Raw genomic sequence first — 26,919 nt, 5'->3', positions numbered from 1 at the left:
AAACAAAAACAACACAAAAGCACAAATCCTTAGGGATAGAGGAAGAACAAACAAATAAACAAAAAAGCATGACTGACCATGGTAAAAGGTCTTTCCCAATCTACCAATCTTTCCACTCATCTGCACTGTAGGTTCAGTTCTCATCTCTGCCACAAATTATTTCACAAGGATGTAACTACTTTTTAAAAATACCCTCTGCTAAGCTAATCCAAGAATGATTGAAATACTATAGTACTTTTGACATTATTTTATTAAATGTTTAAATCACTGCTGACCGTTTTGCAATATCTCACCTTCGGTGCCTGTGCATGACTTCTTTATTTTGAAAAAATAATTGCAATATTTACTTTCTTCTACTCCAGATTGCTCTGTTTCTCCTTTCGTTAGACCAGGAGGCTCAGATCTGTGAAGGCCTTTGAAAACTTAAGTCCTTTTGACATTCCTGCCTTCCACTGAAATCACCTATCACTGGGTATCTAATACCCGTGGGGATCTAGCTGGGGCTCACAGGACTACAGACAGTCTTTGACAGTGTTGAGTTGTGCAATGGCACTTTAGTGGCACTGCAAAATTTCTCCACACATCTCTAAAAATGATGACAACAAACAGTCAAGGTGTAGGTTTTGGGATTCTGCTCCAGTAGTTCCTCCTTGCTGTGGAACAAATGATTGATGCTGATCTTTGATATACACTTTACATTCATCTCACCAATTACAAAGATAATAAAACTCTTCCTATAAGGGAAGTAAGTACTGTGAAACTTAATTAATGTAGAGGATGTCTTCTGATTCACCTTTCCACAGATTCTTAGTAGGTTTGATAGGAGGAAGTTAAATTACTTTAAGGCATGATATTACAGTGAGTCACTAGACAGAAGCCTGAGGAGTTCATGCGGCAGAATGATTTAGTGGTGACATAATTATGGGAATTGCTTGTCAGAGTTTGTTGTTTGTACTGCTGCAGAAGGTGCAAAACTGAAGAAATGAGGAGGGGAGAAAGCCATGAAACTGAAGAAAAAACTCATCAGTCCACCAAAACAATTTTAATTAAATTACTTCAAGTTCATAGTGTAGACACAACTTACTATATATTCAGCCTTTCTGCTACGACCTACCTGTTTATTGGGATTTCAAATGTAGTTTCCTGTAAAAAGGCAGACCCATATGTGAGCGCATGAATGGTGAACATAGAAGAGAAGACAGAAAGATCACCTTCACTGACACCCTGACGAAGAGCTCAGATGTGTAACTGGGAAAACGTTATGCAATGTATTTCATGCCATGCATTTTATGACTCTCACTAATGTGATCCTGGGTTATTTAGTCTATTTACATCACAGGTTGGTCTTACCTGTCTCTGACTGTAGTTTAACAGTTGTGAATAGACATTCGCAAACAATTTTTCCTCTGCGTGGCTCAGTTCTTTACACTCCTTCCATGCTTGACTGTTAATTAATCATAGAATTATAGACCTACTTGGATTGAAAGGGGCCTTAAAGATCATTTAGTTCCAACACCCATGCCATGGACAGGGATGTCACCCCCTAGACCAAACCTACTTAAACAAAAGTTTTATTTTAGACACAAGTTTTCAAATTGGACAGATTCAAATTATGTAATGGACTAGTTTCCAGGCTTCTCAGCAGTTTCTAAGGCAGAGAAATATGAGCAGGTCTAGCTACGGTCACTTAACAACATCACAGGTCCCAGCTGCCCACCAGATCCTTCCAGCAGTGCTCACCACCTCCTCCGCAGCGGTGTCAGGTAAGGTGTGCAGATGTTTCAAGCTCCAAGGGTGATGCAGCTGCCCCGTCTCCCCCCTAGAGCAACAGTTTATACTGACACGTGAAGTGGGGTGGCTAAAGTACACACAAACAACCTGACAGCTTGTCAGGTTCATCCCTGGGCTGGTGGTGTGGCCTGGGCTGCTGCTCTCTCTCCCCATCCAGAGGATCAAGGGCTCTCATAGCTTGCATGAGATCAGCAGCAGACCAGGCAGGCCATCAGGCTATATGTTTACGTTCTGATATAACAGCAAATTACAAACCTGGTGGGACAGGGAGGTCAGGGAAGGTTTCTTTCACTTGTCACGTTGTGTGTGGGAGGCATTACACATGCTAGTATGGCTGCTCTTTTACTGATCTGCTGTGCTTCGGCACATGTAAACTCAGTTATCAGGAAACTGTAACAAGAGACATCCTACTTGCAAATTAATGTGTTCTTGTCCTCTCTCTTAAGGTTTCTTTCTCTAGGAAGTACTATAGAAACCATAGATATTGTACATGTAACATCACTGCCAGAGAGATTAAAATGATGCTGGGAAAAATATGTTGATTTATGATCGCGTGTTTTTTATGTATTCTTTTAGTTTTGATTTTCATTAATTGAAAAGTTTCATATTATTAAAAAGCTTTATGAGATTTAAGAAAGCAGAGAACAAATTAAAGACTTGGGTTCTTGCCAGGTCTCTGCACTTTGCTGCTTTGTGATGATGTTAATGTACTTTCAAAACAGCTATCTGAGCTGTACTGTTTCTGGGCATTTTTTTTTTTCTCCTCAAAGATATATTCCTGATGAAATGCAATTGAGGCATAGCAGGGGATATTCTGGGTGCCATCCTAACCAAGAAGGACTTTCCAGGAAAGGCTATTAGACCATATGTGTTGGCAGAGAGCCCCAGGGCTGGAGTTTCAGCTTCCATGCACTATGGCTGCACTGAAGTACAATTGCTGCCCTGTCATTTGTAGCAGAAAGCCAGTGCAGCTCCAGAGTAGATGTGATCACATACATCAGCTAGATATGACCCATCAGATCCTTCAATCTTTTATCAGTGTGCTTGAGCGAAGGTGACACTGGAAATGCTACTTGCCTGTTGTCTGGGTGAGATCGCCATCAAATAAGCAGAAAGGTCCTGCAGGTGATGGGAAGTGTTTTTTTTTTGTGTGTGTTTCTTTGTCAATTTTTGACAATTGGGTGCAGCTGAATCCAATGTGCCTGCACACAAAGAGGTTCTTAATCTAAATAGCAGTGTTAGTCATTTGATTTCAGCACTTGTAACATTGACATGGATGTCCTGACATACTTATTTTAATAAAGCAAGTGAATAAATAATGATTACATCCAAAGCAGATGACTCAATCAGACAGTAACATTATCTGTGCTAGTATTTCATCAGATTTCTGATGAGGGCTGTGTGCATAAAAGACGGATTTCTGTAACACCTCCCTACAGGAGGCAGAAGAGGAAGAACTGAGACTCAGATACAGTGATTGACTAAGCAGAGAACACCAGAAAAATATACCCTGCAAAACAATGATGCAAGATCTGATGAAAATTGCAGTTGGCACGGCAGTCAGAACCTGATGTCAGGGCTGGAAATTTGATAGCTGATAATCTGACAAGGGGAATATAAAAATGGGTTTATTTCATTATTGTACAACTACGTAATGGCTATCTTTCTGCTTTCCTTTCTCTTATGCACTCCTGCACATGCACATATATGGGAGGTAAGACAGCAAGACAAAAAGTGTTTTGCAGCTCATGTACTAACAGAGTGGACTGTGCCGGTCCTGTCCACACCATCATCCTGTCCCACTACCTTATAGACTTACTGAAAGTCCTTCCAGCCCTGTTCAATGAGTGAAATGACTAACATGTTTCTGGCTCATTTATGCTCTAAGGAATTCAGCGTTCACCACATGCGTAAAGCTACAAATGCCTGTTGAGACACCTAAGGGTGAAAGGGTGAAACAAAGGTAACTGCTTTTGGAGCCACAGTGCTTGAAAGAACAGCAATGGATGGGGATCACCTTCTCTTTGTGATGTGTAGCGCACTTGATATTGTACAGTGGGGCTGAGTCCTGATCACGTCTCGTTTGGTTGTCCAAGGTGCCTGCTGCATCTGTTCTCAGTGTTATGTGCCTTCACCATCCTGATCTCACCTAAGCCCCTGCTGAGAAGCAAGTCAGAAACTGGTAGCATTGTAGACAGCCCTTCCAGGCTGAGCCATTTTAATTTTCCCCTAGGGTATGTAAACTTGGATTGCCTATTTTAACTCTTCCAAAGACTGACTCTGACATAGTCATGCAAGTGGAGTGGTCTTGCTTCAGTACATATAGTTCCTCTGGGTCAGAGATCTTTTTAATAAGTCTACTGTCCATAGTATTAGTGAGTAATTATGACGTCAAGGAACATCCCTATGAAGATGTTAACAGGAATCACAGCATGCTAATTGCCTGCAGCAGTGAAAAGGAAACCTCAGCACTTGCTGCCACCTTCTCCATTCCCTGTGTTAAGTGCTGATGAGAATTCAAGGTGAGTCAGGCAGGACCATGGCTTTGCTCTTGCACGTGCCTGTTAGCCAACAGGCTGGATCTGACCGTATGGGTCTTACGTTGCACCCTTCATAGAGCAGAGTTCTCATTTCTATAGTCCAGTTCTAGGGAAGCCAGTCCTTAATGTTATTATAATAACAGCAGTAATTTCTTGTCATTTAAAGTTTTCAGTGGAGGACGTTCAGCCACCTCTGTGATATCCCAAGCAGTTCACAGATTCTCTTTCTCTCATATGACTGTTAAGAATGCTTCAATGCTGTACCATGCAGACATGGAGAGGGGGAAAAAAAAAAAAAAAGGATGGCTTTTAAACACTGCCATCTTTCCTAACCAATTCAAGCAATTATATCTTAGGGCTTTACTATGCTTACATAAAATATCATTTCCCTTTTAATTCCATGATACCTGCTTGCAATAAATTACATTTTGTAGTCTTGGATAATCTGTTACTGTACTGATATCAAGGATATATTGTCTCACGAAGAGGTAGGGTGAAAGCTTCTGAGGGAACAAATTCCCCTGTTGTTTGGTCATTCTCAGGGTTTTAAACCTGTTCATGTTAGAGTTTAATGGGAAAAGTCTGTAACTGGACAAACTTCACAGATCTGAGTTTTACACTGAGTTGTATAATAGGCAAAATTAAAGATTTATCTTAGAGGTTTTGCTCTATAAGGGAGGGGAGGTTTATTGGCAAAGCTTGTTTACATAATTTAGGCTTCCAGGACAAGCTTCCCTATAAACATAGTGTAACCAGAAATCCCTCCAGCTCAGGAATGGCTGCTCTCCAAGCCCAAACAGTGCATTGTACAGTGCCAGCACTCCGTCCTTCAGCTCTGTCCCAGTGCTCCCACAGCACTGGAGGCCAAAAAGGAGAAGCCCCAGGTGGGCTGCAGTTCTGATGTGTTGACATGTGGGTTGGGGTTTCATCGCCTTCATGCAAGCATCTGAGGTGCAGATGAGCCTTGCCTGGGGGCCTCCCAGTTGCTTCTCCAGAAGGGCACAGGGGTCCTGCACCATCTGTCAGCTCTATTCAAATGTCTTGGATTCTCCCTGAAATCTAAAGAAAAAGGTTTAGTGACTCTGTTTCTGCAACAGTATCCTACCTACCCAGAGGGTGTAAGGTGCCTTCTGGAGTTTGAAAGTGAATTCGTATGTCCTTGTGTACACAGAGCCATGAAAAATGATCAATTTACTATATCTGTGCTTGAACTTGGACAACGTCTGAAATGTATTATTATTATTATTATTATTATTTAAATGTGTAACTGCAAACTCCCTGCATATGCATATGTTCCAGGCCCTGCTGGGGCAAGCACAGAATGAATGTGGAGTTGCCACAGATGAATCTAATTTTGGCACTTAAAAACTGTTTGTAACCACACAATACTTTTCAAGTAAAAATGAATGCACCATTTTACAGCTGAGAAAATTCTGACCTTAGGGATCTAGCTATTCTCTTGTCTTTCTTCTATGTTAATGCAAATATGACATGTGTGTTACTTAACAGTAGAAAAAAATGACATATCTTTTTGGAGACAACAGAATAAGGAGACCCCTTTGCAGAGTGCTTGTACCTGGCAGTTGGAATGGAGTTATGAAAATTTTTATAATCCATGATTACTTACACTATTGCCTCTAAAATCACTTCTGTTCTCCTCAGAACAGTTGCGTCAAATCTAAATGTCACAAAATCCAACACAGTTGTTTGGGGAAGAAGGATGGGAGAAAACAGCTGGCAGCAGTGTCCTCTGCCATAAGTTAATGAATATGCAAAATCCAGAGAAATTTCGTGAGGGTAGGTAAAACATTACCAAGTCAAAATGGATTATAATTCAGAAATCTGCAAGGCACATTGCCCAGTGATCAATCACTACTCAGGTACTGTGCATGAGCAATAAATGTAAAATGAATGATTTCCTTTAGAGCAGAGCTGAGAAACTCTCTGTGAGATCTTAGTTGGGTTTCCCTTCTACAGCCTTCACCATTCCTCAACAACACTTTTCTACTCACCTTTCAATTCTGACAAAAAATGAAATAAAATAAAGCTGGCAGAACGAGGCGTTCACAAATGCAGCCTGCTGTTCACAATTATTTTCCTCCCAGTATGTGACATACCTGGCTGGGGTAATAAATCCTGCCTGCCTGTAGATTGCAGCTTACCAGAGTCCACTGCCAAGATGCAAATGCATTAGTCATGTTGTGCCACTGGCACCGCACAAAGGTGGCTGATTTTTGTGTGCATACAGGAAAAACATAAAAAGTACAGAATGCTAAGTTAAGTGGGAACCCATTTAAGATGCTAGTTACTAAATGCAAACCAGCAGGGTAACCACAACAAAATAGGCCTTGCTGCCACACCTCAGGGTTTCTGCATTCCACAGTGAACACAGTAGATCACGCTTCACTTACACATGCTAGCCAAAGTGTTAGTGCAGCATGTGCTGTTGCATTTGGTGTGCGTGCTTACCGCAGCCTTCACCTTCCTTCACAGCTTTCTTCCAGCTTGCCACACATGAATGCCTGTTCCCTTAATTTTTGAAGGAGTGCATAAGCAGAAAATGAGTTTTGCTTTGTCTTAGGTTTTTCTTCTAGTGGCTAGAAATTGTATTGTTGATATCAGTGTATGATTAAGAGACTCCTGAAAAAAAAAAAAAAAAGAAAAGAAAAAAAAAGAAAAACAAAAAGAGAAACAAAAGTCATCCCATCCTATAGAATTTGGTGCTTTCTTTAATTGATTATTAGTATGAAAATGATTCGGTTCACAAGTGCATGAGTTTTTATAGGGAAAGGTGATTAGCACTGCAGAGTTCTAATTCATAAGGCTTTTGGAAAAGGAGACAAACGTTACTCCATCAGTATAAGAAATAGGGAAAAATAGATACTTTTCTCTGTTAGTTGCACTGGATGACAGAATTTTACCGGAGTTAAATGATGTCACCTGTCATGTCTTCGCATACAATATAGTCTATGAAGTATTTTGTCCCTTTGCAGCTGGATAATTGGATTGGTTCAGCTGACTTGACCTGCTGAACTTCTCGTTTCAGTTTTATGAGATGGCAGCAGCAGAAGCTTTGCAGAAGAAGGTCCGCAGTCTACGACCTATCCTCACGCATACCTGCCCTCTCTTCTCCTGTGACAAAACAATCTGTGTTAATGGCAGAAGTGAGCCACTGTTTAAGGCTCGGGGGTAGAATTACTACAACCATTTAATTTCCAGCAATGTGCTTGGCTTTCTGAGGGATCAAAATCTCTAATTTCAGTGAAAAACACAATGACGTTTGAAATGACTAGCCTTTGCTAATCAAGCCATTTGTCCAAGTTTCAAATGCTGCTAGTATTCTAGCAACAGTATTGCTTCTTAACCACCTGTTAGAGGAGTCAGGAATGTATGTGGCATTTTCCTCTGGTGAAACCCTTATCAATGGGTCCCATTGTTCCGAAAGAGATGCATTTCTGCTTTATCATCTGCAGTGCAAATAAATGCTGAGCAGTGTTGTACAGACACAACTGGGAAATTATTTCTTAGTGCACACACACACAGAATTAACGTTTGCACAATTCTTTTCCTCTTTTCACAACAGTCTTGGTCTTTACATCACTTTGTCAGGAAACCCGGCACTGGGAGTACCAGTGACCCCACGGTCCATCCAACATGGCACTTTTTTCCATTTTTTAGAAAACACTGAACAGTTTATTTAACTGCTTAACTTTGCTCTTGTGAGTCAGCATTTTGATTTCAGAGACTGTTTTCACAATGAGTTTAGTATACGGTAACTCCTGTTATGCAGGCACTCTCACTCAACATATACATATATTCTCTCTCTTAATTCAATGCGGATGCTGATTTAATTTGAAAAATACCCATATTAGTCAAAAGCAAAGACGAAACTTTCAATAACACTTAAGAAATTTGTGGTCCCTGCAGTAACCGGTGAAAGAATAACTAGTTTTATCCTTCATCGTAACGTAGCAGATAAGAAAGGGTTTCTGGTTCTCAGCTGCATGTAGAATGCATAGATTTTGCTTATGCCTTCTCTTATTCATCACAAAAACATAACAAAATGTAGGTGATGAGTCCTCTTTAAAAGACCAGGGTAAAAGAAAGATGCTGATATCTTTGGTGTATGGTGGCTGGGGAAAAAACACAAGAGTATATGGGAGGCAAGTGCAACAACCATATGAGATCAGCTTCTGAGATGCTGTGGGTATAAGCGGTATGTTGCTTCCAGCAGGCCCGGGGCCCCTTCCTCCAGCCTGGAGGCTTGTAAGGTGTGCTGGGGCTCTGCCATCCCCACCTGCCATGCCAGGATCCTTGTGCCGGGTGGGGGCACGTGGGGCTTTCCTGCAGGGTCTCGGCATTGCCTTGTGAACAGCACGTGGCTGGTTTGTGCCAGCGTTGGGCTGGAGAGCTGTGCTGCTGCCTTTGCCTGGCAAACCAGGGCAAGCCATGGTGTATTTTTGCCCTTAGCAGGTTATGAAATATTTGATTTTATAAGATTAAACAGGGTAATAATTCAAAACACACAGATTTCTCATTAAGAGATTTCTCATTAAGATACCTGTTGCATTAGTTAACGAACTACTTTTTGTTTAAACAACATGGATACGTTTCACCTGCCATTTCAGGACTATTTAGTGCCCTTTCCCTGTATGAACTGAGCTGCGCAGTCACAGCAGTTTCACTGAAACACAGGATAAACCCCAGACTACTGAGACATTTGGAGAGGCACTAGGAAAGATAAAAATACCAGCTCCTGGGTGTCACATAGAAACTCCTGGCACTTTCAACCCTTGCCCTGGTTTTCCTTTAAGGGGTCTTTGCCACTTGTGAGGTTCAGCTGTAATGAACTTGCAGGGTAAGGTTTCGCTTGCCTATCCTGGTAAATACCATTTACGCTGTCACACGCGATGTGTGGAGCATGGGCTGTTTTTATGAGCCTCTGTTTTTATGAGACTTTTCTGCCAAGTGCTGTTTCCTCCATGGAGGAAGCACGACGATCAGCAAGGCAGCTTTTGGCGTCATGTGTAGTAAGTCAACAGCTCCCCGGGACTTCTATAAACACGGCTGTCTGGGCACGGTGCCACCCTGCTTGGCCTCCCGAGCAAAGCTTTCTGGTTTCCTGCAGGACACAGAGGGTCAGAGCTGTGTGCGTTTGTGTAACTCCAGGAAAGCACTTGAATTAAGCACATGCATGTTTTGTAATTGCTTTGAAATCACACGGTGTCTTCTTCCAGTCTCTTTAGGCACAATGTCTTTCTCTAATACTCACTCGTGTTAAAGGAAGAAAGCAAATGGATGCAGAGCAGCCCCTCAGTGATGAGCCTGGCATCCTTCCCACTGCAGTCCCCAGTCCTTGTGCATGCACTGCTTTCTATGGGACCACACAGACCTCACACACTGAGCAGCACCAGGACATAACTGTTAGTGTTACCTTAATTTTCTTTTGACCTTGGCTTTTTGAGTCACAAAAAAAAAAAAAAAAAAAAAAAAAAAGTCTCGAAAGGCAAAGGCAGAACTGTTTGTGCATGCTGGCAAAAAGGAGCGTTCAGTGGGGATGTAGAGCCAGAAAGCATTCAGAGAGGGCTATCAAAGAGAGTGGCTCGGGGAAACTCACCTGCTGCGTTTGATGTTTCCTGCTGAACACGCAATCGCCCCGTTTGAAGTGCCAGGAAGTGGGGAAAGGAGCAGTGTGAGCGGCAGGGGCTGCAGCCCAAGGGCTGCACGACATGCGGCGACAGGGACCCGCAGCTGCCTGCACCCCCTGCCCGGGTGCCCAGCTGGTCGGGAGCCACACCTCAGCTCCCCTTGGAAGAGTGCTTGGGAGTTAATTCATGGGGCAGTGGGAATACGTGAAAGGTTTTATTTCTGATACAAAGCACTAGATGGGCCTGGAACAAAGCATCTGGGAGGGGATGAAGGGCAGAAGGGTCTGTCAGTGGAAAGCTCTGAACTGACACGTACCCTGTTAATGTAGGTGCGTTAAGGGAAGGCAAGACTCAAAAACTCACCAGTGCTGCTGGTGTGCATCCTTTTTTGTTTGTTTGTAAGATGAGATGGGCCCTTGTATGAGATTATAAAATGTGGTGTGTGCGGCCATCTGCTTTACATTGCTAACTACAAATGTTGCTAACTACTTTACATTGCTAACTGCAAATAATTTAGGGTCACAAAAATATTTCTTAATAACTCTTTGTAGCAGTTGTGTTTTTAGCTTTTAGATAAGAAGAAATGAGGCCTAATTGCCTCTGTTTTGTTATTTTTAATGTTAGTGAGCACTTGCTTAACCCACGGGGAAGGTTTCTTGCAATTTATCTCTCTCTCTCTTTTTTTCTTTTAAATGGGGATTTCCTTATTCTTGCAATTACATACTAAATTTCTGAAACAATCTCTGGGAATAAAAGCTAACATATGGAGTTGTGAGGGGCAAATTTACAAGGAATAGGCAAAGATACATGTACTCCTCTTTATGATGTTTGATGTCAGAATAGGATCCACATTTTTAAAATGCTCAAATATCTAACACCAATTTGGGAAGAGCAGCCTTTGCAAGAAAAAGAAAAAAAAAATGGTTCCAGGAAACAAGATTCTTTAATCATCTTTCAGTGACTGATCTTTATGTCTGCAAGGTGCTGCCAAAAGTTCATCCTAAAAAGATTCCTAGAACTGATTTATTTTGTAAAGATGAAAAATAGCTTGCGGTTTGGAGCTTAGAATATTTTTTTTTTAAATACAAATTTAGGTAGAGCTGCAAATTTATGCTGCTATTTATGCAGTAATAGGAAATAGTCTAAAGACTGTGCTTGCATTGCTACAGTAAGTCTTCTAAGGCAAGGAATGATATTAATGTGCTTTTTATTTATAAAGGTGAATATAGCTGGCCCCACAGTGCTAGTGCCCTTCCTCTGCCTGAGATCTCCATGGTCACCTGCTGTAGAACAGCTCATGAGTCCAGGAATTATTATAGTGCATGGAGTCTGTTTTAGCCCTGGGCTAAGAACCCTGCCTGAGCTTTTGCATGATTAAAAGTTCCTTTCATTTTCTGCCTTTTAAAAACAGGAATGTTTCTGTGCCTTTTTAGACACGTGTGAAATCTGCAGCTGTCAAAATCTTTCTTTCTTGAGGAGTCCTAAGTCAGAAAAAAATGATAATATTTGATTTTCTGTCAAAAGCTTGAGTATTTGCTGTGAAGTATACATCTGAGTAGTAGGAACATTTTCTTAACTTACAGCATATTAAGAATTAATTTTTGCCTGTGTACAAATTCTTTTCTCTTTGCAAGAAAGCAATGTTCTGCAACACTGACTTCACTGGTGATCTGTTACTCTGATGGCCAGTGATCAGGGAGACCCACAGGAACGCTTTAAATCTGTGCCTCCGAGGCAGCACGCAGGGGACTGGCATTGGCTTTGTTATACTGCAAGCTGGGGCAAATCTGGCCCTGTCCCCAGGCTGCCCAGGGCCTGGAGCAGCAGCAAGGCCGGCGGGAGCACTGGGTGAACAACATTGCTCCTGGGCACCCAGTTAGCTGCATTTTTGGCTTGGTAACATAATCCTGTAGCCCTGTGTGCACGTGTTCACGCATGCCCTGCACATGGTGGTCGTAGCCCTGAAGTTGACTGCAGCTCCATGTAGCACACTGCCCTGGCTGCAGCTGGTGGCTGGATGCGGCCTATGCCCTGTGCTGCTGCTTTGCAGAAGTAAATTTTCCTCTCTGCAGTGGGACAGATGACTGCAGAGTTATAGTACTTGTTTTCCTTTGATGTGGTGTACTAATTTTTATGTCAAGTAAGCAAACAGTTTTAAGCACGTAAAATATAAAGACGTTGTTTGCAGACATAGAAACCCCTGGATCATAAAGCATCATTTACAGACTACTGACTTCACTTCGTGATCAGGCAATGTTTGCTCAAAAGGTTTTCTATTCTTTAATCAGTGTGATCTGCAGCCAAACAGCTATATTTCTTAGATTTGAATGTTCACAGGAGCTTGGTAATTTCACCTCGTGTTCAAGTGACATTTCTGCATGTCCTGTACTTGCACGTGCGTGGCTGTTGGTCCGAGAGTGGGAGGTGTGAGGGAACAGGGTGACAGCGGGACGTGGTGGCAGCCTGCCCTTTGGAGGGGGTGCTCTGGCAAACTGTCCAGGCCAGCTGGAGCAGCACTCCCCATGCCTGCCCTGGAGCTCACCTGCAGGAGCAGCAAGCTTTAGGGAGTAAACAGAGTCAAACCAAACTAACCAAACAAACAATCAAACCAACAAACAAACAGGTTTTACTTATTTCTGCAGCCTACAATGAAGAGTTGTCCTCTACTTTTTTTTTTTTTTTTCCAGAATTTTCAGTGCAGACTTCAGATCAAGAAAACGAGACAGCATGCATCTTTTCTGCAACTATTGTGTCTAGTTTTAGTCGTTTCCTAACGTCTGTTTGGAGTTGAAATGCAGACAGAAATATAGTCCTGCTGCTCTGTGCAGTCAATAAAAACATATCAGATAGAATTTGTTGAATATAATCTCTGAACCTCTATAATCAACAAATGGTAAAACTATGGAAGTGCCAGCACACTTCATGTGTAGAATTAAATTGACACTGACAAAATGTAACAGCACTCTAAACTGACATGAATCATAATGTGCAGAAACTAGGACTGTTGTGGTGACAGAAGATAATGCATCAGCTTTTGCAGGGAAAATCCTTCATCTTGAAGAACGACTCATCAATTTTAGCAGGGCACAAGACAAAAGTGATGCTGCCCTTGCTTTGAAGGGACATTTTTTTCAGGATTATTACAGATGAATCAACTTGTCCAGCAAAGTGTTGCGGTGCTGCTGAGGACAGAAGGTGACCACCATGGTCACTGAAGGGGACAGGAGACGTGCAGCAGCCACGCACCCTACTTTGGACGTCAGTCTCTGCACAGGCAGATTTCTGATGAGGGTCAGGCTCTAGGGCGTGAAGTGAAGGAGGTTTCTGTGCGCAGTCAGACCCGAAGGGAGAAGGCCAGGCAGACGGCACAGCCGTTCCCAAGCTGCCCCTTGGCCGAGCCACTGGAGTTCATACACTGGCTCTGGGTGGGGAAGAGAAGAGCCCTGCAGCAGTCTGCAGGGACAGCTTCAGTCCCACTTCGCTCAGGACGCCGTGCTGCTTGGAGGCAGCACTGTGGCCAGCCCTGCTCTCTGAGGATGCATGGGGACACTTTGGGGAGGCAATTTTCTGCCCTTCTGCTGGCAAGCTGTTGCCTCACCGTGCTGGAAAGGGGCAGCTGTTTGGACAAGCTGACATACTGCAGGGACTCAGTGTTTCCCATATAGAAGTCACTTTTTTTGGCATGCCAATTTTTCTGTAGTCCGAAGGGGAGTGGCTACAAACTGAGCAGCCTTTGTTTAAGATCCTTCAGGAAATGAAAGCGTGAGAGCTAAATATAGCTCACACAAGGACATGAAAGCAGTTATTTAATATAACCCAATTTGTGGTGCAGGAATGAGTCATTATAGAAATGGATCTTCTTGTAAATTTAAACAAGGTGAGAAAAAAATTAATTTATTTCTTTCAGAGTTTAGAACAATCTCACAAAACTCACCTATTCTTGGCACCTGCACTGATTCTTCTCATGAGATCCACTGTGATATTTGAGCTATGTGTTAATTTTTAGCACATGTACAGTCTGGTAATGATGAAAAATACAAATGGTAGGTGCTTTTTTTTTTTTTTTTAAGTTATACAAATGCACAAGCTGGTATAAATTAGTGGTTTTTCTTTGTTGTTGTTTTGTTTTGTTTTGTTTTCCAAAACCCCACCATTTTTTATACAGAAGAAAAATGACTGTATGAATGTATTCCTTGAAGTTTTGCCCCAGAATTTGATTTTGCAATTTATTTTTCTGTAACTTTTGCTTTGCTGCTTGCTGGCAGGTAGGAGATCTCAATCTGCTCATTTTCAGAACTGCACTAGAGCTGTTCTCAGGCTGTGTTTGATGTCTGTTTATCTACTATTCTTGTAAGAAAACACAATCCACTTCAATTGGGCTGAGGTTTGCAAATGAGATCTCACTTTGCAGTATCAGGCCTGCTTTCAGTTGACTAATGCTTTAAAGAAACAGTCAGTCAGAAGGCACAGCTTTAAAGCCCATAACCACATCAGAGGCAGAGGAAACACATCTACACAGGCTCTAGCACTTATTTGACATACACAGACTTGTAATAGTGTCAGTTATCTTCAATTTTACACTCTGGTTCACTGGTGTACAGTAGAAAACCGGTCAGTGGTTCTAAAGGTAGAAAAAGCACCCAAAGTTGATTTTTTATTATTCATTTATTTATTATTACTATTATTATTTAATTTAACATGTGATTGCAATAAAGAGGGAGGAACTGTTGGGGAATATGCACACAACAGCATTTTTTGGTGAGAATGATCAGTATAAGGCTGATTTTTGGGGGAGGCGGAACAGGGTGACAAAAAGACCAGGAATTTTAGAAAGGCAGATGATAGTGAGCTTGGGATATAAACAGGAACAACCCCATACAAATCTTGTGTAAAGGGAAAGAAAGCTGTTTGGTACAGCTGGTGGTTCCTGTACAGGGTATATGTTAGGGCTGCGGCCTATCCTGGTGTGGGAGGTTGGAAAGTGCTGCACAGAGATCATCCGAATCTTGAACCTTGACCTTTCAGATAAAAGGAAAGGTGTAAAACGTGAAACTACTTCAGGCTACTAAGAACTGATACAAGGGAAAGTATGAACAGGTAGGGATGAATTAAAAAATGTCAGGCTGTGGACCAAGCCAGGGCAGAGTACTGACAAGTGTCCTCAATGTGCACTGGTAGTGAGGGTTACAGAAGAGAAGTTGTAATTTGTCACCTAATTGGAAGAAAGAGCTAGATGGTGCTGAGAAATCTAAAATGTCTGATGCTTGTTATGTCTCCCTTTTTACTAGAAAGGCCAGCTGCAGTCACAGCTGACCCAGCAGTGCAGAAGCAGGAGACTAAGCTAGAGAATATTTAGCTAGGGTAGAAATTTCCCATTTGTTTGGAGCTGACCTGAACCTGGAGAACTGACTGAGACCTGTGCAGAACTGTCACCTTTGGGAAAGGCTGACCTCGCTCCTGGGAGGCCATTGACTGTAAAAAGTAATGGCAGTGCATAGCTTTAAAAGAGAGAAACAAGAGGGGACTGGCATTGTCGGCTCTGGCTATAATTTCAATTCCCAGAAAAGTACTGGAACAAACACTCAAATTGTTTGAAAATACCAAGAAGATAAATACGGGGATAAGTAAGAGCCAAAATGAATTTGTTCAGGACAAGTTATTCCAAATCAATCTAATTTCCTGTTTGACAGGGTAACTGGCCTTGCATGAAGCAGCCAGCTCTCTTGATTTTAGTGGAACTGCCTGACACTCAGCTGACTTCTTAACAGACAAACTAAGGGGACAGAATCTAGCAAAACTCCTCCACAGTGAGTGATCATCCGACGGGAAACCAGGTTCAAAGTGTATTGAGAAACTTCTTTGTGTCGAATCAGAAAAGTGTGATTTTGCAGCAGTCTGCCCTGCTTCAGACTGTATTCAATATTTCTCTGAATTACTTGTAAAGTGGAGTAGAGAGTATGCTGAGTAAGTTCACATGGCACTTCACTGAGAAGAGCAATAATTGCACCAAACGACTGGATGAGAACTTGACACGAACACAGCAAACTGGATGCAGTTTTAAAAAGTAAGGTGCAATTCAGCAAGGGCAATTTGGTTCGGTGAGGTTGTGGGAATAGTCACATGGAATAAATCTCGGATGGACAAAACCAAAGTAAATAGCAATTCTGTAAGAAAGGTCCTAGCAATTATAGTAGATCACACACTGAACACAAGTCAGCAATGTCATTCTGTTGTGTAAAAGGTAAATATCACATGGAGATATCTGGCTGGGTCTGTCATCTGCCAGACACATGACAGCGGTGTTCAACCTGCAGCTGGGGACCTGTGTCCTGATTTGAACACTGGACTTCCAGAAATAGATAACTATCTATATAAAACCCAAGGTAAAGCAATGAGAAGGATCAAGGGTCTAGAAAATATCACCTCTCAGGACAAATTTAAAGAACTGGAGTGGCTTAGTCTAGAGGGAAAAAAAAAAAAAAAGGCTGAAGAGAGACCTATTAACAATCCTCAACCACATAGAAGGTAACTTCAGGAAAGAAGGAATTAATTTGTTCTTCAGGACACCTTTTGCTAGAAAAAGAGTTAACATTGTAGTAGACACTTGAAAGCAGCAACTACTAGGAAAACCTTACTACCAGAATGAGGCATTAGGAACGTACTGAGGGAACTGAGGCATCACTCAGTGTATTTAAGAATGTCACAAATATTGTACCCCACTATATGAGAGAGGATCCCCTGGCACAGAACTAACACCTTTGAAATAAATGAAACAATACTGCCTGCAGGAGGTGACTGCTGTGGATACTTAGATCAATATATCCATTTTCTGCATTATTGATGGCACCCCTCTGTGGCAACTTTTTTTGACATCCCTTGCAGCCCTTTTTCATATGCTGTGAATTTTCCAACTGTATGGCTGCTAAGAAAAATAAACTAGATAGAGACTTGTTCAGAGGTCTTTTTTTTTTTTTTTCTAAAATGTTTTATTATTTTTATGGTCTTTATTTCACAGTTTGAGGAGTATAGGGAGGACATGCAAGTATGAAAATTTGCACTCTGCAATTTCATCTGTCATTTGCTTGAGTTTCTCTACTGTCTGCAGGGTACAGTAGAACAGAGTCTATTGCTTTATGCATATGTATGTAAATAAGTGAATAAGATGTACAGAACCATAGAATGTCTGAGTTGGAAGGGAGGGACCCACAAAGATCATCAAGTCCAGTTCCTGGGTCCCCAGTCTTCAGAGCTCTGAACAGTAAAATTCCTCATTAACGTGTATTCAGTTAATCTGAAATGAACAATGAATCAGAAGTTTCACTTCAGGTATGTCTGTTAATGGTTATGTTGCTACAATCATGTTTCAGCTGGCAGCTGACATAGAAAAAGTGCCAAATCTGGACTAATATCTTTTGAAAATTTGATATGTTTTTTCCCCTCAAGTCATCAAACCTTCCCTCAACCCCTGGTCCAAAACTGTAGGTTTTACATATCTAGAGGTTGAAAGCCCTAGATAAAAGCAAGAATCCATCTTTCATAGGCTATCAGAACTAGTGCTCTGAAAACAGACCAGGTGCTTATCCCGTCTGGTTTGCAGTTTTGGCTGTGTTACACATGAAGTCTTGTAATAGGCTGAGACAGCTGGATGCATTTACTTTTTTCATTATTAGTGGACAAAAGTTGAGACCTACTCAGCTATTTTTCCAAGATGTGCGGCACCTGCAATGGCTCGCCTACCCCTGACTCTTGCTGAGGAGCCAGAGGATCAGATTGAGTAGGACCATGTCTATTTATGCTGGATTTAAATTTGAACTAACTTCTGTGTGTAAAAACAAAAAGTTCCTGTCTGTTTCAAGTCTGATGTTTTTCCTGCATCTTTTTCTTTTCTTAGGACATAGATGGAAAAGGCTCTGTTACCCAGTAAGGAACTGCAGGTGTTTTCCTCCTGACTTTTACCCTCATCAGGGCTTGTTTTTCCATGTGGGCAGCTACCAGGGTGATCTTGCCCAAATTGCATAATGTGTTACATAGTCCTCGGTTCAGCTGACAGCTAGGGTAAGGTCATTGGCTGGATCCCAGTAGGCCTACTTAGAGAAAATCTTTGCTGTGCTAATATTCTTCTGAGACACTGCAGATTTAATTAGAAACTTTGCAAAGGAATTATTGTTGCCGGTTGAAAGATTAGCTAATTAGGCCCATGAAGACTACTGTCAGGGAAAGACGTTCTAAAGATACATTTCCTGTCAATGCAATAAACACGTTGAATGTCTTGAAGACGGCTGCAGTTTTGTTTACAAGCTATGGCATACCACACGATCATATGGATGTTTGGGGTAGGTGTGGCCAAGTGCATGTGTAAAGTTTCTGTTTTCACCTCAGATGTAGTAATGAGATATGTATATTAGCAAAGCAAGCTAATTTATCTTAGGTCCAATTGTATCATGAGGTGCAGTAAACTGAGAGACAGTTCATTGAACAACCTCTCTGGTCAAAGCCTGTGAGTTTTATTGGTGTAATTAATTCTGTGTAATTGGCGGCCTTATTGTTATGAATGAAATGAGCAATATTCAGATTAGGACACTTGGATCTTGTGTTTTTGAGATGGGTTTAAAACAGCAGAGGGTTTGCCATTCTGTAGTTTTCACTGTTATCAAGCCTGTTCCAAACTTCAGTGTTGAAAAGAGGGTGACCTGCGGAATTTGCTCATGGCTTATAACCAGAAAGAAAGGAAACCACAAACAAGAGTATGCAGATTTTTCAAGAGAATTAATCTGTAATGCCTGGACTTTGCATCAGGTACTTTGCTTTCCTGGTGTAGGGAGGACACTTAGCTGAGCTGCTCCCCTTTCCACATCATCATAGTCCAGTTCTGAACAGACTGTGGATGGAGTCAGCCCTGGTCAGAATGGGGGCTGTAGAAGTAAGGTTAATCCTAAATCACTCTTATCTCCCCAACCTCCCCTCAGAAAAATGAAAAGCAAAGAACACCAGCCAAAGCATGTATAAGTAGGAGTGGAGGCTGTATGTGTTAATAGTCACATATACTTACTACCCAAAGAAATCCCATAGCCTGGCTGGCACAATAGAGTTGTCCTGGTAAAATTTCAGTTAACCTCAAAAGTTCCTTATGGGTGAACTAAAAATGAAAATCTGCATTTTTTTTTTTCTCTAGCTTTATTTGCTGTTATCTCTGGCCAATTTGCTGAGATGTTACATGATGTCAGTGATGTAATTGGAGTTGCATCAGGATCACATGAGCTGCGGGAGCCTGGAGATGTAAGAGCAGCACACGCTGGAGGAGAGCAGGGCTGCTCTGAGTCATGCTGTGTGCTGTCTTCCACATGGGGATGGCAGGGCTGAGAGTCAGCCCCAGGTCTGGCCCTCATGCAGCTCTGAGTCACCATCCCTAAGCATCAGTAAATTCACACACATCCTTCACAGCAGCTGGGTTGTCAGGGTCAGGCTGGGAAACCCAAAGTATCTCTTGATTCACCAGCAATGAGCCTACTGAAAAGTGAATTATCCCTGAGATCTGTGGACTCTGGCAGGGGAGGTGGCATGGTAGCAACTCCAGGCTGCCACACTTAATCTCATATTTTGATGTTGGTTTACAGCATAGTTCTTCTAGGAGTTTGAAGAAGTCCAGAGAAAGAGCTGAGAATTTCAAAGACTTTAAGCAGTGGAAAGGATAGCCTGGATGCAAGGTGAGAAGAGTAATAGCAAACCTGCACCCTGAAGGAGATTTTGAAAGAGGAAAAAAAGGAAGTGTGAAAATTTCAGATGGAAAGAAAATCACAATTTCACAGTTATTTTCCAAGTTATACAGAGGAATATAGCAAAAATAAATAAATAAATAAATAAAATTCAAAGAATCATCTGAAGTGTATTAACTTTGTCATTAACTATAACAATGATAATATACTGTTATCTTATAGTGCCGAGAGGGAGCATCAACAATTTACACACAGCATCAGACACACATTTACTGAGGCTACTCAAGGGGGACGCAGTGGCCCCATTAACATGGACAGGTGCATGAGGAGGTGTTCCTGTACCCGTGAGGTGGTGCTACAGGGATAGCATGCAGCCCCTGCACTGTGGCTGGGGTCGGTACCAGGCAGGAAGGCTCATTCTCCCTGCAAAGAGCCTCTGATCTCTGTTTCAGCTATGGCAACTGGAGGCAACTCATAAGGCATGGATGGAGCAGTATATTCACCTGCTATTCACCTTTCATCTGGGCCACGTTAAGCCATAGTGCCTCAGGAAGCCCTAAAATGTGATGTATAACGTCTGTATACAGGAAAAAAACGAAGTACTTTAGAAGTACCAAGCTGGAGGAGGGAGAGCCACATCTGGCAAACTTGAAAAAGGGAAATGGTGACATTTTACACTAGAGAAAAATGTATTTTTGATTATATATATATACATTTATGCATACATGTATATATATGCATACATGTGTACATATATATGTACATAAATATATGTATTGGTACTATATATCACAGAATCACAGAATCATCTAGGTTGGAAGAGACTTCCAAGATCACCCAGTCCAACCTCTGACCTAACACTAACAAGTCCCCCACTAAACCATATCACTAAGCTCTGTATGTAAACGTCTCTTAAAGACCTCCAGGGATGGTGACTCAACCACCTCCCTGGGCAGCCCATTCCAATGCCTAACAACCCTTTCAGTAAAGAAGTTCTTCCTAACATCCAACCTAAACCTCCCCTGGTGCAACTTTAGCCCATTCCCCCTCGTCGTGTCACCAGGCACGTGGGAGAATAGACCAACCCCCACCTTGCTACAGCCTCCTTTCAGGTACCTGTAGAGTGCGATGAGGTCTCCCCTGAGCCTCCTCTTCTCCAGGCTGAACAATCCCAGCTCCTTCAGCCTCTCCTCGTAAGACTTGTAGAGGCCTTGTCTTGTAGAGTCTCTCTCTCTCTATATGTATTGGTAGGGTTTAGTTGAAGAGTGAGAACATCCAAAATAAAACACAAATTTTATTTTGTGAATGAAAAAAAAAAAAAAGGTCCAGTTTTGTTTATTATCCATACTATCAGTTCATACACTTCTCAAAATTTTATCTTCTTCATTTGTTAATGGCCAGAGCATTCTGTGAAGTTTCACAATATTAGTGCTATTGACACACAATGATGCTACTGGAATATTCAGATGCTCCTGACTTCATGGAGTATAGAGCATGAAGTTCTCTGGGAGGGAACAGAAGTTACACAATGAAATGAAGATTTCCACTGGGGAAAGTGAAACAAAGAGAATTCAGATATCCAAAGATGAAGAAAAAAAAATATTTTATGTGTTTAGTTTTGGATATACTGGTGAGAAAGATTGAAAGTGGGGAGATAAGCTGGTGGACTTGTGATAATCAAGATGGACAACAACGAGGATTTTCACTGAGGATTTTTCAGGGTGCTTGAAAAATAAATCCTGTCATGAGCCAAATTATAAGTGTTTGACACTAAGGAATACTGTTTTCTATAACCAAATTGCTCTCACATTGCAAACTGTGAGAATTTTTGCTCATCCTTCTGAATCACAGAATGGCTGAGGCTAGAAGGGACCTCTGGAGGCCATCTTGTCAACGTCCGCTGCTCAAGCAGGGACACACAGAACAGGTTGCCCAGAACCATGTCCAGGCAGCTTTAGAAGATCTCCAAGAAGGGAGACACCACAGCCGCTCTGGGCAACCTGTGCCTATTCTTTACTGTGGTCACCCGCACAATGACAAAGTGCTTCCTGAAGATCAGATAGAACCTCTTGTCTTTCAGTTTGTGCCCATTGCTCTTGTTCTGTCACTGGGCACCACTGAAAAGAGCCTGTCTCCATCCCCTTTGCACCTTCCCTTCAGGTATTTATAGGCTTCGATAAGCATCCCCCCCCCTCCCCCCTCCCCCCTTTTCTTCAGGATGAACAGTCCCAAGAAGCTGTTAAGAGCTGTCAAAAAAAGAATAACCTGGAACTGAGTCTTACTCACTTGTAGGGCAGATCTTGCAGATAAAAGATTGGGAAAGTAGATAAATTAAAGTCAGTCCCACCCTGGACACTGCCTTTGAAACGGAGTAATTACTTTAGCAGTGCATAGAACAAGTGTAATGATGATACTGCAGCCATCCAGCCTGCACCTCCTGCAAGAGCAGGGGTGCTCTTTCCACCTTTGGGTGGTCTCTAGCTGTTTGCTGCCTGACTGCATGGACTGTTTGTGATCAGCCCATTAATCATCACATATGCTGTGTGACGTTCACATCATCTTGAGAAGAAACAGAGCTTTTTCTAGAGGCCCTTTGGAAGGGGCTCGTATTTCACATGCAGTTCCCTGTTGCTAATATGCTCTGGTGGGGAATGACATCAAACAAACAAGGGATTTCCTTGCAGCGTGTCCTGGAAACCTAAGGAATCCTTGATGGCATATGACATCCCATTTGCCTTGAAGTTAACATTTTGATGACATCTTGCCTGGCTTTACCTTTATATAATTATAATCCATTGATTTTAAGCTGTCTGAAAGAGATCTAACTGTTTTCCAACCAGCTGGCACAGTCTGACACATGGCATATGGATAATGGATAGAGTTACCGATCTGGAAATGTGCTGGAAAACTAGTAAACACTTCTTATGAAAAATTGTGGAGGGATATTGGTGAAATCACTCAGAAAATTAAGAGACAGTTGCTGTGTTCTGGCAGCCATGAATAATTTTTCCAGAAGAACTCTTGCTTCTTGCCTTCAATTTAAATTTCCTGTGTGAATATTGCATATAAATACTTTTATTGTCTCCAGCATTAGGAAAAAAAAAAAGAAAGAAAGAAAGAAAGAAAGAGAGAGAGAGAGAGAGAGAGAAAGAGAGAAAGAGAGAGAAAGAGAGAAAGAGAGAGAGAGAGAAAGAAAGAAAGAAAGAAAGAAAGAAAGAAAGAAAGAGAGAAAGAGAGAAAGAGAGAAAGAGAGAAAGAGAGAAAGAGAGAAAGAGAGAAAGAGAGAAAGAGAGAAAGAGAGAAAGAGAAGGCTACTGCAGATGCATAAGGCCAGACCTTCACCTTTCATAACTGGTGGACCATTTCTCAGTCCAGGGGTGTGCCACTGCTTTCCCAGAGGTGAGCTCATTTGGATGCACTGTGCAGCATGGTGAGTGGCTGCAGCCATCTCTGCTGGTGTCTCCTGAAGCACTCATAATACTATCCCCAAAAACTCAGCTGGGTTCAAAAAACTGCTCACCTCCTCCAAAACATGGCAGCCAATGGGGAGAAATAAGAGCAAAATGGAAATACTAGGATGGGGTTTTCAGACAGGGTATTCAGGTTGCACAGCTGGTTGGCTCTGCAAAGGGTTAGGAGAGCTATCTGTGCCTGCTGAGCAGTGCAAGCAGATCACAACTTGCCATGTGTTTAGGCTTTGCAAGTGACGGTATTACCAAGTGCACCATGACCCTGCTGGGTAAAGCACGATCTCTAATACCTGATGACAGTTCAGGTCATTCAGCACATTGATATGGGCAATGTTCCTCTTTCCTAAATAAAATATGAGTTGGGATTTGCAGCTTCTCCAATGCTTCCTCTCCCCCCTTTATTTCTACAGTATCATTTGACATAATTGCCCCAACATGCCTGGAGACATTATAATTTGTTATTACCTTATAAAAGCGGAATAAGACAAAAATATATTAGATGTCTTTCAGAAGATTGTTTAAAGCAGAGCCTCACTCCCAGGTACCTCTCCAAGAGGCATTCTGTGTTACAGTCATGTTATTTTTACTCTATGTTTTCTTGTGACCTCTCCATTTGCAGGCAGGTTCAAATCAAAACCTTGGCGTTGAGTGCATTGGGAGATTAAAAAAAAATTCAAACTTAATTACCTTGACTAAAAAACACAAATTGTAACTGTTGAAGCCATGCCCTGGTATGCACTTCCTCTTTCCCAAAGACATTGGAAAGCTAACAAAAGAACTGCATGCAATGAAAGAAAGCAGCAGGTTGCCCTGCTGGAGCAGAAGGAGCGCTGAAATCTGAGGAGGCTGCTAGCCCACGGAGGTCTGTCCTGGTGGGGAGGGAGCACCTCTGCCTCCTGAGCTCTGGCAGGCCAGGTTGTGGTCCAAGGCCAACACCGCACACGTGTGTTGGGGAGAAACCATGTCCCTGGGATGTGCATCCTCCTCCCTGCACCGCAGCTGTGGGCCGTGGCCATGTGGCTGTGCCGGGACACCGAGCCCAGTGGTAGCTTCCAATCGTCCGTGGGGCAGGGCTGAGCTCCTAATGGCTTGCACCATGGCGGGGTGTCAGTTTTAGGAATGTAGGAGTTGCCTCAGCAGTTGCCAAAGCTGTATCTTCGCGATTAAAAATACTCTTTGTGTAGGTTGGAATAATGACACCGCGCTGTACTGGGTGGGGGCTGGGGAACAAGTAATTGGATTTATTTTCAATAGACGTTGTTGAAAGGGATCCAACATGAATAGAGATGGTGTTTTCTTTTTAACAGTTTCCAAGTTAAATTAAGCTAACTTAGATAATGAGGGTATTGCTTTTATATTTGGGGTGTACATATCTTCCCATTATTAAAATTTAAAAATAGTAAATGGCATCAGAGCATTGATTTGGGCATGATGCTGCTTGCTCTGAAGTTTTGCCATTTACTTCAATGGAAACAGCTCTTTTAATGAAAGTGAGATGTTAGCGTAAGTACTTAATAAAAAAAATCTTAAATATTAATTATTATAAAGGTCCTATTTTTAAGACAGAGAGATGGAGAAAAGGACTGTGGTGCATAGAAAGGACACAATAAAGGGATCTGGAATACAACCAATTTATGAAAGAAAATGAAGACTTGGTTGAAATGCAGAAGGCTTCTTAAACTTCTGCCCTAAGACAGTTGGACAGATACACACTGAAATGTTTTTTAGTAAGTTTTGTGCCTCAGAATCCTACCTTTAAAACATTTTTTTCCCACAAATTCTTTAGAAAGGATTGTGATATCATTGGCTCTTATTCTCATTTTAACTGTAAATTAAGAATAACTCTAGTAAACTTCTTGTAAAAAAATATGTGAAGGTGAACAAGACTTTTGGTTTCTACTGTTGCAAGGTTTTCTTGATATTTATTAACTTGTAGCATATTTTACCAGGGCTTTTCATTACTTACCACCTGAAATAATGGTAAAGGTTACACATACTTATCCGATAGTGGTTAAAGGTTTGTTCATTAGACCTCCCATTTTGTCAGTCTTTGCTGCACATCGGTGAATGCTGTGTGATGGTTATTAGGAGTCAGATGTATTTGTCTGTGCAGGAGCTGATTAATAAGACCCTTCTCCCTGAAATAGGGTAGAAAAGCAGTGCTTCATTTTTTTTTTTTCTGTTGAAGTGACTAGAGGGGAAAGCACCTTTGATCTTTGTAGGTGCCATCTGAGCTCTGGAGAAGAAAGATGCTTCAGGAAGATGCTAATTCCTTCTTTTGCACTGCCCATGGCTTCCATCCTGCAGGTACTCTGAGAGCACAAGGGGCACAAAAATTTCCAGTGAGCTCCCTCCAGATCATGGTCTGTTGTGTTAATTCTGCTGTGATGACAGCCCAATGTGTAAAAACTCACCATCCCTTTCCTGTTTTTTAGGCAGGATCTGTAGCAGCCTTTATAGTCCAGACATCAGAGGGCTTGCCATGCTGCAGCAGCTGCACGAACAGCTCTGTAGGCAGCAAAGGGCTGGGCACCTGCGCCAATGGCACATTATCATGTTCTTTAGCTAGGTTTTTAGTCACTTCTTTAAAAAATGCAATTATAACAGTTGCGTACATTCTAGGGAATGTGTAAAGAAACTTGTGGAAGGGTGAACTCGACCTCTCAAATGTGAGGGATCTACACTGATATGTTGACTTTGGTGGAATTGTTTGTTCCTCTACACCAGCTGAGGGAAATAACAGCATTGTACAAATCAGCTGCAGATGAACTGAAAATGAAAAACAAATCTATGCTGTATCACGAAGTCCACTCTGCCAGAGCCAACCAATGCTTGCAGAACAGCTTGTCTTTGTTTTTCTGGTACCAAGTGACTCCTAAAAATCCAGATGTCATAGCTCAATCCCCCCTGCTTCTGGAATGAAGTCAAAACCCTCCTTTCAGACCGACAAGGTGCTGTTCAATTTGGAGGATGTACTGTCTGTACCACAGGCCCAAGGGAAAGAGGAAGACCTTTCCTGTGGAAATCCATGGGATCACTGGGCTCCCATCTGACACTGATGTCCATACAAAATGGCACTGACCTTGCAGAGCCACTGAAGTGTACAGATCCATTCCTAGGCCCCTGTCCTGGATGTGGACCTTGTGATAAAACAGCTCTTTTCATCATTCAGAGAGGAGAATGAGAGCTGAGAGTGGGGAATTGACAAGGTACACATGCAGAAAAGAAATTCAGTAACTGTAATGGCCTTTATTCCTCAAATTGATGAATTCAGGATTGGTCCATGAGTGTTTGGTGCCCAGAGGGGTATACTGGGGACAGGAGGGGATGCGCTGGGCTTGCACACGGTAGGAGTGGGGACAGAGAGAGCAGTGCAGGCCTGCAGGTCTGCCAACGGGAAAACAGCCCGTGAGCCTGGGTGCCCAGCCTCTCTGCGACACCTTTCTAACTCTTCTGTGCAGGTTACCTTCTTCTGGCCACTTCAGTCTTTTTGGCTTTATCTCCTTGCCTTCATTTGCTACTCACCTCTTTTTCCTTCCTGAAATGGTCTTCTGTGAAATTCACATAACACATTGATGCAAATTTTTTTTTCCTGTATATGTAAAATAAAGGACAAAATGCTTTCAACTGCTATAACTAATGAAAATCTTCCCTTTAAGTTCCTAGTAACTTTTAATAGTTCTTGATTTTCATAGTGTGTAAAATCACATGTGTGCAGTTCTCACAGTTTTTGAGAACAGGGTATCGCTGCATGCAG

The sequence above is a fragment of the Anser anser genome (assembly GCF_964211835.1).
Source record: "Anser anser genome assembly, chromosome: Z".
Lineage (NCBI taxonomy): Eukaryota > Metazoa > Chordata > Aves > Anseriformes > Anatidae > Anser > Anser anser.
Note: the sequence above shows the minus strand (reverse complement) of the source record.